General features: G+C 34.7%; 4 pseudogenes; 2 read left to right on the top strand and 2 right to left on the bottom strand.

The window, feature by feature from the left end:
- The first annotated feature begins 249 nt into the window (after positions 1–249).
- Positions 250–1,166, top strand: LOC125812057 (uncharacterized; annotated as a pseudogene).
- Positions 1,167–1,589: 423 nt separating this feature from the next.
- On the bottom strand, positions 1,590–2,111 carry LOC125812055 (uncharacterized; annotated as a pseudogene).
- A 1,918-nt stretch (positions 2,112–4,029) lies between these two features.
- On the bottom strand, positions 4,030–4,727 carry LOC125812054 (probable protein phosphatase 2C 55; annotated as a pseudogene).
- Positions 4,728–5,674: 947 nt separating this feature from the next.
- LOC125812053 (probable protein phosphatase 2C 55) lies at positions 5,675–6,523 on the top strand (annotated as a pseudogene).
- Positions 6,524–10,671: the final 4,148 nt, after the last annotated feature.

The raw sequence follows: 10,671 nt of genomic DNA, 5'->3' as shown, positions 1-10,671 counted from the left end.
AGAATCTACATGAAAGGTCACTCTAAACTCAACTCCATGTTTTGAAGCTAACAAAACTGTCTGAATTTCATTCTGAGGTTATTTTCCAAATGTTTTGATCAAAATCAACCGTACAAACTCTAGAAGTTCCAAAACATTGAAACTTGCACAAAACTCAAATGAACGACCCAACAACCGAATTATCATTCCAGAAGTCAGTAATGACTTGGGATAGCTATAGGAAATCTCTAAATGTTGAATCGATCGAAAATGGAGGAACTAATCTGGAGGGTCAGTACATTCAACTCACCAAGGCATGGATCAAGTGAAAATGTATCAAGGTGAACACCTAGAAACACTGCACCTACAAGTGCTTCAACATCACCAAGGCATGAAGCAAGTTCAAGTGTATCAAGAGGTGCACTTAGAACCACTGCACCTCTTTCTAACAAAAGACCAAGTGCATCAAGATCACCAAGTTATGGTGCTGCAAGGGGTGTTGGACTATCATCAAGAACTATGAGTGGTAGAGGAAGAGATAGGGGAATGGGAAGTGGAGAGAGAGGCATTAACCATCCAATTTAAAGTTGGTTTACATGTTCTCAAGGTAATACAACACATGTTCTAGGACAGAATGCAAATGTTGCACCAAAGGAAAGTGCTACTATGAGGAAAGGAAAGGGTGTTGGAAACACAACCCAATTTAAAAGGCCAAGAGTAACTGAAATGGGTATGTTTCAAGTTGAGAATGATTTCACAACTTTCAATGTAAGTATTGTGATGCATTCATAATGTTTGTTCTATAATAACTTGATAATGTTTTTTCTCTAATAACTTTAAATATCTAAAACTTTTGTAGCTTGGAATACCAAGTAACATAATATTATGGACTGGACCAAAACGAGTCTTTAAATCAGTATAGTTGTAACTGGAGATGTTGGTTTCAAATCACCAAGTGGATTGAAGTGGAAAGAAAATCAAGCAATCACAAAAATAAGGCTTCAGCAGATTAGAGATCAATCAAAGCTTTCAAACTCGAATACTTCCTCTTCTTCACAACCTCGAGACTCATGGAAACCATAATGTTGATATCAGTGGTGTTTGTTTAGTACTGTTTTGGTGCCACTAAGATACTATTTTGTTTCTTGTTTGAAGGAGAAACAACTATTTCCTATTTTTTTTGTTAAATGTATGAAATAGTACTGAAATTATAGTATTTATGCAATGTTGAAGCTTTGTTTTTGCACTTTAGTTCACTTTCAGAATCAAAGTTGTTTTTGTTTGCCTACAATTATGAGTTGTGTTGTTTCTATGAAGCTTTGTTTTTGTTTGAGTAGTATTGTTAGTTGCCTCTTTTTACAATTTTGAGTTTGGTAGAACTCTTAAACTCAATGAATCATTGATTTCCAGAAAAGAGAATAAAAGTAAAAAAAATTCAGACACAAGCAAATTCAAATTTTCATTATGGTAGATCAAATAGAGGTATTCAATACCACACAAAATTATGCTCTATTACATATCATACTATGACAATTTCATTTGATTTCTATTCAACTTACGTACTTGGATTAGAAACTAACATACATAACAAAGACACAAATCTTCAAACATCAAAGGAATTTCCCAAAAAATTGACAGCTTCTTTTCTTCTTTTTCATCCCTTTCATATTCATTTGATTCTCTTTCAAATCACAAATTTCTTTTACATCGCCACGCTTCTTTTTTGAATTGATGTTGGGATTTTCATACCGAATTTGAAGAATTTCAACTTCATCCAAAAAAAAATTCTATTGTTTCGAATGTTCAATATCCAATGTCCATTGAATTCATGTTGGAATTATCAAGTTGTTCCAATTGCATCTTAATACACTCGTATTATTCTTCTAACTCCTTAATCTTTTTCACCAATATCGGAAGAATAAATTGAGATCTTTCTTCAACTCTCTCCTTGTCACTCCATCAAAAAAATTGCAATTCATGGCCTAATTGTGAGGACAAGACCAAAATCTACTTCTTAGAATGCGATCTAACCAAGAGGTCTGCATTTGCAATAAGATTCCATACTTGCATCACACTTCAACATTGATCATATTCTCATCCGTACACAACTTATTCAACTCGGATTTTTTCATTCCTTACCTAACATTTATGCATAAAAATTGTGAAAGAAATTTTAATAATAATCAACATAAAAAGGTATACGTATAAAGAATATACATAAAAATAACTTACATTCACGAATCAATGAGCAATTTGAGTCTGATTAAAAGCAATTTCAATTAAAATTTAAACTCATATTTAAATTATAGGGGACCCAAGAAGATTATGAGCATCAATAGCAAAAAGTTATAAGAAAGTTCATCCAAACTCATGTAAGTGAACTTGATCAGGCTTATTTTACATCATCAATAAGCACAAACCATAAATCATAAACCTTAAACCCCTAAATAGAACTACTGGGGAAAAATACGGGCAACTATGGCACGACCTTAGTCCTTTACTAAGCACACTGCATGGCACTTAACAACTCGCTCACGAATCTTTCATGATCTTGCAAGCTCAAGTAAGCCGTTTAAACACTAAGGGTGTGTTTAGTATGAAGGAAATTGTTTTCCATGGAAAATGTTTTCCTAGAAAATGTTTTCTTGGACAACAAATGGATTTCTAACTTATTTTCTCATGTTTGGTTGGTGAGTTGAAAATATTTTCTAGAAAATATATTTTTAATATTTGTTGGTGAATGAAAAATATTTTTCAATTTTTTTTTTATTTTTGGCGGAGACTAAAAATTACTCTTTAGAAAAATAATTTTTGATCCGAAAATCAACCCCGATAATTGATCTAGGACCCGACTCCGACACCCAAACTAGGACAAGACCCCGATGAACGTTCTAAAATCCGACCCTGAGATCTGACCCAGGACATGACCCATGAATTTTTTTTCAAAAACAATTTTTTTTTTAAAAATTGACGGGGTCGCAAGTGTGGGGGGTGGGGTGGCATAAAAATGACTTTTTTCTAAAAATTTGAAATATTTTTCAAAAACAATTTTCTTTAAATTTTTTTTTGATGGGGCAGCCTATGTAGGGGGAGAGGTTAGGGTAGGGTGGTAGCGGGGGAGAGGAGGTAAGGGTAGGGTGGTGTAAATATGATTTTTTTTTAATTTGAAATATTTTCTAAAAACAAGTTTTTTTAAAAAAAAAGAATGACGGGGACAGCCTGGGTGTTTAGGGAGGGTGGGGGGTAGGGGTGGGTTATTTACCAAAAACTATTTTTAAAAAAAAAATTAATAGGGGTGGCGGGGGGAGTGGCGTAAAAATTAAAAAAAAATTAAAATATTTTTCAAAAGCAATTTTGTAGGGGGGTTGGGGATAGGGATGGTAGGGGTTGGGTGAGGTAAAAAAAATCTTAAAATTTGAAACATTTTTTAAAAATAAATTTTTAATTTTTTTTTTGTTAGAGGGGGGGGTGGGGGTGGTTTAGGGGTAGGGATAAAAATATATTTGAAATTTTAAAAATAAGAAAATTTTAAAATTTTAATTTATTTTTTGAATGGGGAGGGTCGGGTATGCGGTATGGGTAAGGAAAAAAAAAATTAAAGGATGAAGTAGAGTTTTGGAAAATGTTTTCCTTAATTTTTGAAGGGAAGTTATTTTCCTTAAATTTGAGGAAAATGAGTTGATTTGGAAAAAAATTCCAAACATTTAAGACAAGCAAACATGGGAAAATTGGAAAACATTTTCCAAAAATAATGTTTTCATCCATACCAAACAAACCCTAAATCACTACAGGAATGAAGGACACAAATGAATTACTTAAGAAGGATTTTGTATTCATTAAGACTGGGAAGAATTAGTTTTATTGCTTGATGTCATTACAAATGGGTGCCCCTCTAGGGGCTAATTTGAAAATATAAATTATGTACAAGACCCTATTCTAAAACTCTCTTTACAACTAGAAGAATCCAAGGATGTTCCATGCAAATCTATGGAATTCTAAGGTCTTTCAAGAAATTCTCCTTATATTTCTAGAATATTCCACTAAGGACTATTATTCTTCTAATCCACATGAACAATTTCTCCAAAATACTCCCAGTTCGCGCAAATCCATTAGCCCATCGCGTACTAATTTCTCCAACTCTATGTTGTGAACATTATCGAACAATCCATCTGTAGACATCACTATCACATCCCTTGTTCTTACTATAAATTTAATTTCTTGTGCCACACTTGAATCATCAAATTTAACACCATTCCCTAACTGAAAAGGATAATCGAATCCTTTTTGTTGAATTTCCAATTTGTAAACTATTACTCCGTCTCTTATAGCAACAAATCTGCTATCTCCAAGGTTGACACATGTACAATATCACACATTATAGTCAAAATACAATTTGTTGACGAACCTTGATACTTTGTGTTAAAATAAGCCTCATTGAGAATCTCCATTGACTGAATTTTGTTCCTTTGATCTTTCTGCTTGTGAATAGATAATTCAGCAATTCTAACAAACTGTCTCGAATATTCTCCAGAATCTATACCCTTTTCCGCCCAACCACCAACACCATCTGCTACACCTATGATTTCTTCCTCTATACAAATAAAATGTGCATCTTCCCCAAGAGGCACTTTGTTAGATTTTGGTATGTAAAACGAGTCAGTCACCATCTTCATCTTGAAATTCCCATTAATAAAACTTGAGACATTAGTACTCTCACCGCAAAAGCATAGATGCTCATCTATATCCATCTCGTCTACAACATGTATATCATCTATATACATCTAGTCTATAGCCATTAAATAAACTAGTAAAGAAGTGACGAAGCCGAAAATTTATAAAAGGGGATTCAAAAAGAATTACCAGAGTACTATCGCGCTTAGGACTTGAATTTCCTTTACAAAAAAAAAATCAAATCTTGATGGACTTCTTGATATGAATATACTAGTTCATATATAATGAAAATAAATAAATTGTTTCCCATAATCGCGCAAAACGCCAAAACATTTTATGGGCACTCAATTACACCTTGAGATACTAGGTAATCTCTCTGTTTCAATATGTTTGACCAATTTGACTTGGCACGGAGCTTAAGAAAAGAAAGAAGAATTTTTAGTCTTGTGGTATAAAAATAAAGATATGTCAAATATATCAAAAAGTCCATTAATTTTATGGTCTTAAACATATCATATGTAAAGTGGAAACTAAACAATTCCTAAAAAGTTTAAAATAAAGCAATTGTTAGTTTCGACTCTCCATATGACATGTTTAAGACCACAAAATCAATGGACATTTTAATACATTTGACACATCTTTACTTTTATACCACAAGATTCAAAAAGTTTTTTTTTATTTCTTAAACTCCGTGTCAAGTCATATTGGTCAAACAAAATGAAACCAAGAGATTACCTACTATTTCAAGGTGTTATTCAATGTCTATAAAATGTTTGGCGTTTTGCGCTATTATGGGAAATGATTATTTTTTTTTCATTATATATGAACTACTGAATTCCCATGAAGAAATCCGTCAAGATTTGATTGTTTTTGTAAAGGAAATTCAATTATTGCTTTAGGTCACAAGTTCAAATCCTAAGCGCAATAGTACTCTGGTCATTCTTTTTGAATCCCCTTATACAAATTTTCGGCTCTATCACTTCTTTACTAGTTTCCTAAATTGCCATAGACGAGATGGATATAGATGAGGTAGATGTTGTAGACGAGATGGATATGGATAGGATCTAAGTTTTTGTGATGAGAATAGTAATGTCTCAAGTTTTATTAATGGGAATTTCAAGACGAAGATGGTGGCTTGCTCTTTTTACATACCAAAATCTAACAAAGCACCTCTTGGGGAAGATGCACATTTTATTTACATTGAGGAAGAAGCCATCAGTGTAGCAGAGGGCATTAGTTGCTGGGCCAAAAAGGGTATCGATTCATGAGAATATTCGAGACAGCTGGTTAGAAATGCTGATCTATCGATTCACAAGCAGCTTTATCAAAGGAACAAAACTCAGCCAAAGGAAGTTCTCAACGAGGCTTATTTTAAAGCGGAATATCAAGGTTCGTGAACGGCTTATATTTTGACTTTAACATGTGCTATTGTACATGCGGTCAACATTGTAGATAGAAGAGTTGTTATAAGAGATGGAGTAATAGTTTACAAATCAGAAATTCAGAAAAAAGGATTCAATTATCCTTTTCAGTTAGGAAATGGTGTTAAATTTGATGATCCAAGTGTGGCACACGAAATTAAAGTTACAGTAAGAACAGGGGATGTGATAGTGATGGGTACAGATGGATTGTTCGATAACGCTCACGACATTGAATTTAAGACATTAGTATGCGACGGGCTAGTTGATTTGCACAAACTGGGAACATTTCGAAGATGTTAGCACAAAAGATTGCAGAATATGCACTGCATAATTAAGAAAGTATAAGTATTTATACACCGTTCACCATAGACTGCCTCAAAGTTGGCAAAGATGGTGTTGGTGGAAAGAGTGATGACATTACAGTGATAGTTGCTTGTATTTTCCCCCGATAGTTCTATTTAGGAGTTTAAGGTTTAGGATTTATGGTTTGTGCTTATCGATGATGTAAAATATGTCTGATCAAATTTGCTAACATGAGTTTGGATGAACTTTCTTATATTATTTGCTATTGATGCTCATAATCTTCTTGTGTCCCCTTTCATACCTATATGAGTTTAAATTTTAGTTCGTGTATATAAAACAATTAGACTATCAAATTACTTATAAGTTAAATCTCATTATAAACGTTAAAAGCACTTGGTTACATAGTAAACAGTTCAATGCTTTGCTTCCCCTACGTAGATAAGAGTAGTCCACTAAGCAAATAGGCAAAAAACAAAGATCTGTTGATCCATATGAAACAATAGTTTATTTGTTGACCTCTTTTCCTAGATGTTGTTTGGTCACTAAACCCAAAGACTGAGGAGTTAACTCGGATGGACTGGATCGAACCTAGGGAAACTCCTGGTCCTAGGGAGCGTTTCCTCTTTAATGAGCCCTACACAATACAAATCTGGATTAGTCAAGCTAATGGAAGGTATCGCGATCATGGTATGTAAATGTACCGTATGTGCTTATTTGCATTTTGGAACCTCACTTGCAAGTTCTAAACTATCGAGCAACTTAAGCTTACAGCCACCTAATTTGTCATTGTTGTCCTTGCTCTCTAGTGTCACCCATTTATTTAACTACATATGCCTCATCTCCATCTAATTCTTCTAATTTTCCATTCAACTGTTTTGATTCTAGCTACCAAGGTATCCCTATCGGTGGGAACTCCATGTGGATAATATTCCTTTTCTTTTAATGTAAAGGATAAGTTACATCTTTTAACTCTTCATAATTAATCTATATGAACATTGCTAACTCGTTAGTATATGTGAAATAGGAGAATTAAATAGTCAAACATAATTGGTTCACATTTATCTCAAGTGTAAGTTTCTTACCTTCATAAGAAATTATAGGACGTATTCAAAAGACTTCATGTTACTTTTGTATTATGACAAATTTGTCATTAAAGTAAGAGAACATTTATTATACGTTAGTTTCTTACATTCTTTTGATGGATGAAAACGTAAATGTATCATTTGGGAGCTAACTACAGAGAATATCAAAAACCAAAGTCATTTCTTTCATTTACTATCTCCTTCACTAATTCTTTTATTGGTTTAAATAATCACTCTTCCTATTGTGGATTTCTGGGCAATTGTTTTTGTGCAACTCCAAACTTTCGGCCACGAGTGCATGTGTTTGAGAGTAACTGTGAAACCTTGGGAAGCGACCAACTACAACGATTTGCACCGGAGTCGGGCTGAAATTGCTTTCAAGGCAGCGGCTTGCCACTACACTGTGTTTGTGATAAGCTATTTACTACTTTATAATTCTAATCCAATATCAATATTTTAGTATTTTTCTCAACAATTTGAAAGCGATTTTACTTACATACAATATTGATAAATGACTATTTCTTTGAACAAAACTTTTCCTGATTTTTCAAAGCTTGAGCCTTTAGATGGAAACAGTTTTAAACGCTGGTCACAATAACTTTTAGTTTTCATTGAACAATTAGAATTTGAGTATGCTTTATTTAACGAATCTTCTATAGATGGTTGTTGTAACATCCGGCAGTGTGAAATAATTGAAGAGGCTTAGAATTGGAAATTTTCATTTTTGGAAAGGATTTGAAAATCTGGAAAATTTTGGCTAAGTATGGAAAAGGTGAGTTTTTGGCCAACTTTGATCAGTCGTAACTTCTAGCTCATGATGATTTAGAATTATTTCCAGTTATGGTTGCATAGCCCTCGGAACGATCTTTCCAACGCCGCCGAGTTTGCTCAATTCCGAGTCCGTATGAGCGAGTTATGACCTTTGAAAGTTGGGCAGTTGACAAGGAAATCCGTCCGGGAATCATTAAGGGCATTTTGGTCTTTTCCCTAGCCTTTTATTTTGGTTTTATAAATGTGTTAGGCTGATCATTTTGATCAGTTTTACCATTTTAAAAGAAGTGAGAGTAAGGGTTTTGAGAGAAGAAGGAGAGAAGAAGAAGAGAAGAAGAAGAGAAGAAGAGAAGAAGAGGAGATCATCGTGGATTTTCGTCGGGGGTGATCCCTAACAAGGTATGTGAGCTTTTAGTGTTGGGTGATCCTTTCCCCCACACACCTAGTCCCTTTTATTCATTAAGAAAGGTTTGGTTATGTTGTTAAAGTTGTTTGTTGTTGTTGTGGAATTATTGTGGGTTGTGGAACATGATTGGATTGTGTTTTTGAGTGGTATTCTATTGAATGTTGAGGGATATTATGTTTCTAAGTGATTGGGGCTGGAACCCTTGAAGTTAGAAAGTTTGGAGTTGGTAACGTGAAGGAGAAAGTCGGGCAGCTTGCGAGGAGCATGTCCGCGTCGCGGACTTGTTCCCTCTGTGAACAAAAATCTTCTCCGCGTTGCGGACAGGACGCGGACTCCACTGTTTTCAGAATTTATGTTCGAAGATTTTCTTTAGTTTGGCTGTCCCAAATCATTCCCAAACCATTCCTAAACACCATGGGGTCCTTCCAAATGCCAATCAAGTCTTTGAATCCATAATTAAATTCAAGAAAGTTAGGATCAAGTCAAGTGAAGTTAGTTTCAAAGTCAAGTGAAGTTAGTTTCCAAGTCAAGTGAAGTCAAGCTTAGAAGTAAGTAAGTCAAAACAAGTCTTTAAGGTTTTCCAAGAGTCTTCATTGATCGTTTTAACTTCATTTTAAGGCTCAAGTTAAGTAAAGAATGAAGAGTTCCAAGTTAAGAGTTTCAAGTTGAGTCAAAGTATCGAGTTTCAAGTAAAGTAAAGAGTAAAGAGTTGAGTTCATTTCTCAAAGTTATTAGGGAACTATGTATTCCCAAAGAAGTTTTAAAGAAATGTTTTTACATTTAAACAAGGTTGGAAACTGAGATTTCCAAAAGAGCCTTCGGGCTAGTTTTTGAGTAACTATCTCATATCAGCAGGAATAAATATGTTTTAAAAACATAAGAGCCAGTACATTTTTGGGAGTAGTATTGAGCACCGAATTGGGGGAGCGTTCAAAGAACCCACAGCCCCCATAGAACCATGTTAGCCACCATGGGTAGAAAAGGATCATACTTTTTAGATGAATCCTTTTCAGATTAGACTAGTGGATCCATTAGGCAGTTCAGGTCTTATACCTTTGGCCGGGTATAAGATGCTCTGGCAGCGTGAGGTCGATCGCTGTATCATCACTATAGCTCTTATGTGATGGTTGTCGGTTAGAGAAACTCCCACAGCAGTTATTGTATTTTCATACTCAGAGATTATTGTATTTTTATATACATCAGTTCATTGTATTTCTATATACATTTCAGGCTTATTGTATCTTTGTATACACACAGAGTTTATAACATGTTTTAAACAGTCTTTCTTTATATCGCACTTGTTTTAAATTGCCTTATATAGAAAGAATGTCAGTCAGGTTGAGTTGAGTTGAGCCAGGTAAGCTATTCAGTTTCTCCCAGGTTTCCTTCTAGCCGTTGTTGCTTAGCTTTCCAACTTGCATACTCGTACATTCCATGTACTGATGCCAGTTGGCCTGCATCGTTTCATGATGCAGATCCAGGTATCCCAGATCAGCAGCCTGTGCGTCGTTGATCCAGCTGAGCACTCCAGAGTCAGTGGTGAGCCTCCTTGCTTTCCGGAGGACTCTATTACTTCGTGTTCTTAGTGTTGTCTTATTAGGATGTGCGGGGTCTGTCCCAACATCCATCTCAGTAATTTAGAGGCTTCATAGATAGACAGATAGACAGTCAGTCAGCTAGTTTTGAGTCTCTTATCTATGTATATATGTAAATATTCTATTTTGAGATTCGAGTTGCCTTTATGGCCATATTTTATAAGTTAAGTTGTTTTGTAATATTGCATTGCTTGAGTTATTCTGTTGAGTTAGGTTTCCGCTGAGTTAAGAAAGCCAGGCCAAGGGTTCGCTTGGGGCCAGAAATGGTTTCCGGGTGCCGGTCCCGCCCAGGGTGTAGACTCGGGGCGTGACAGTTGTTTTACCACTATTGATTCTAGAAATGTTGTGGTTGTTGATGATATTGTTAAAACGAATTTTGAAAAGGATAATAGAACTGTGAGAGGACATTTGCTAAATTTTATGACTAATCCTTTATTTGATTT

This window comes from Solanum verrucosum, unplaced genomic scaffold (genome assembly GCF_900185275.1).
Source record: "Solanum verrucosum unplaced genomic scaffold, falcon-dt-bn FXZP01000010.1, whole genome shotgun sequence".
In the NCBI taxonomy this organism is placed as follows: domain Eukaryota; kingdom Viridiplantae; phylum Streptophyta; class Magnoliopsida; order Solanales; family Solanaceae; genus Solanum; species Solanum verrucosum.
Note: the sequence above shows the minus strand (reverse complement) of the source record. Positions and strands in the feature narration are given on the sequence as shown.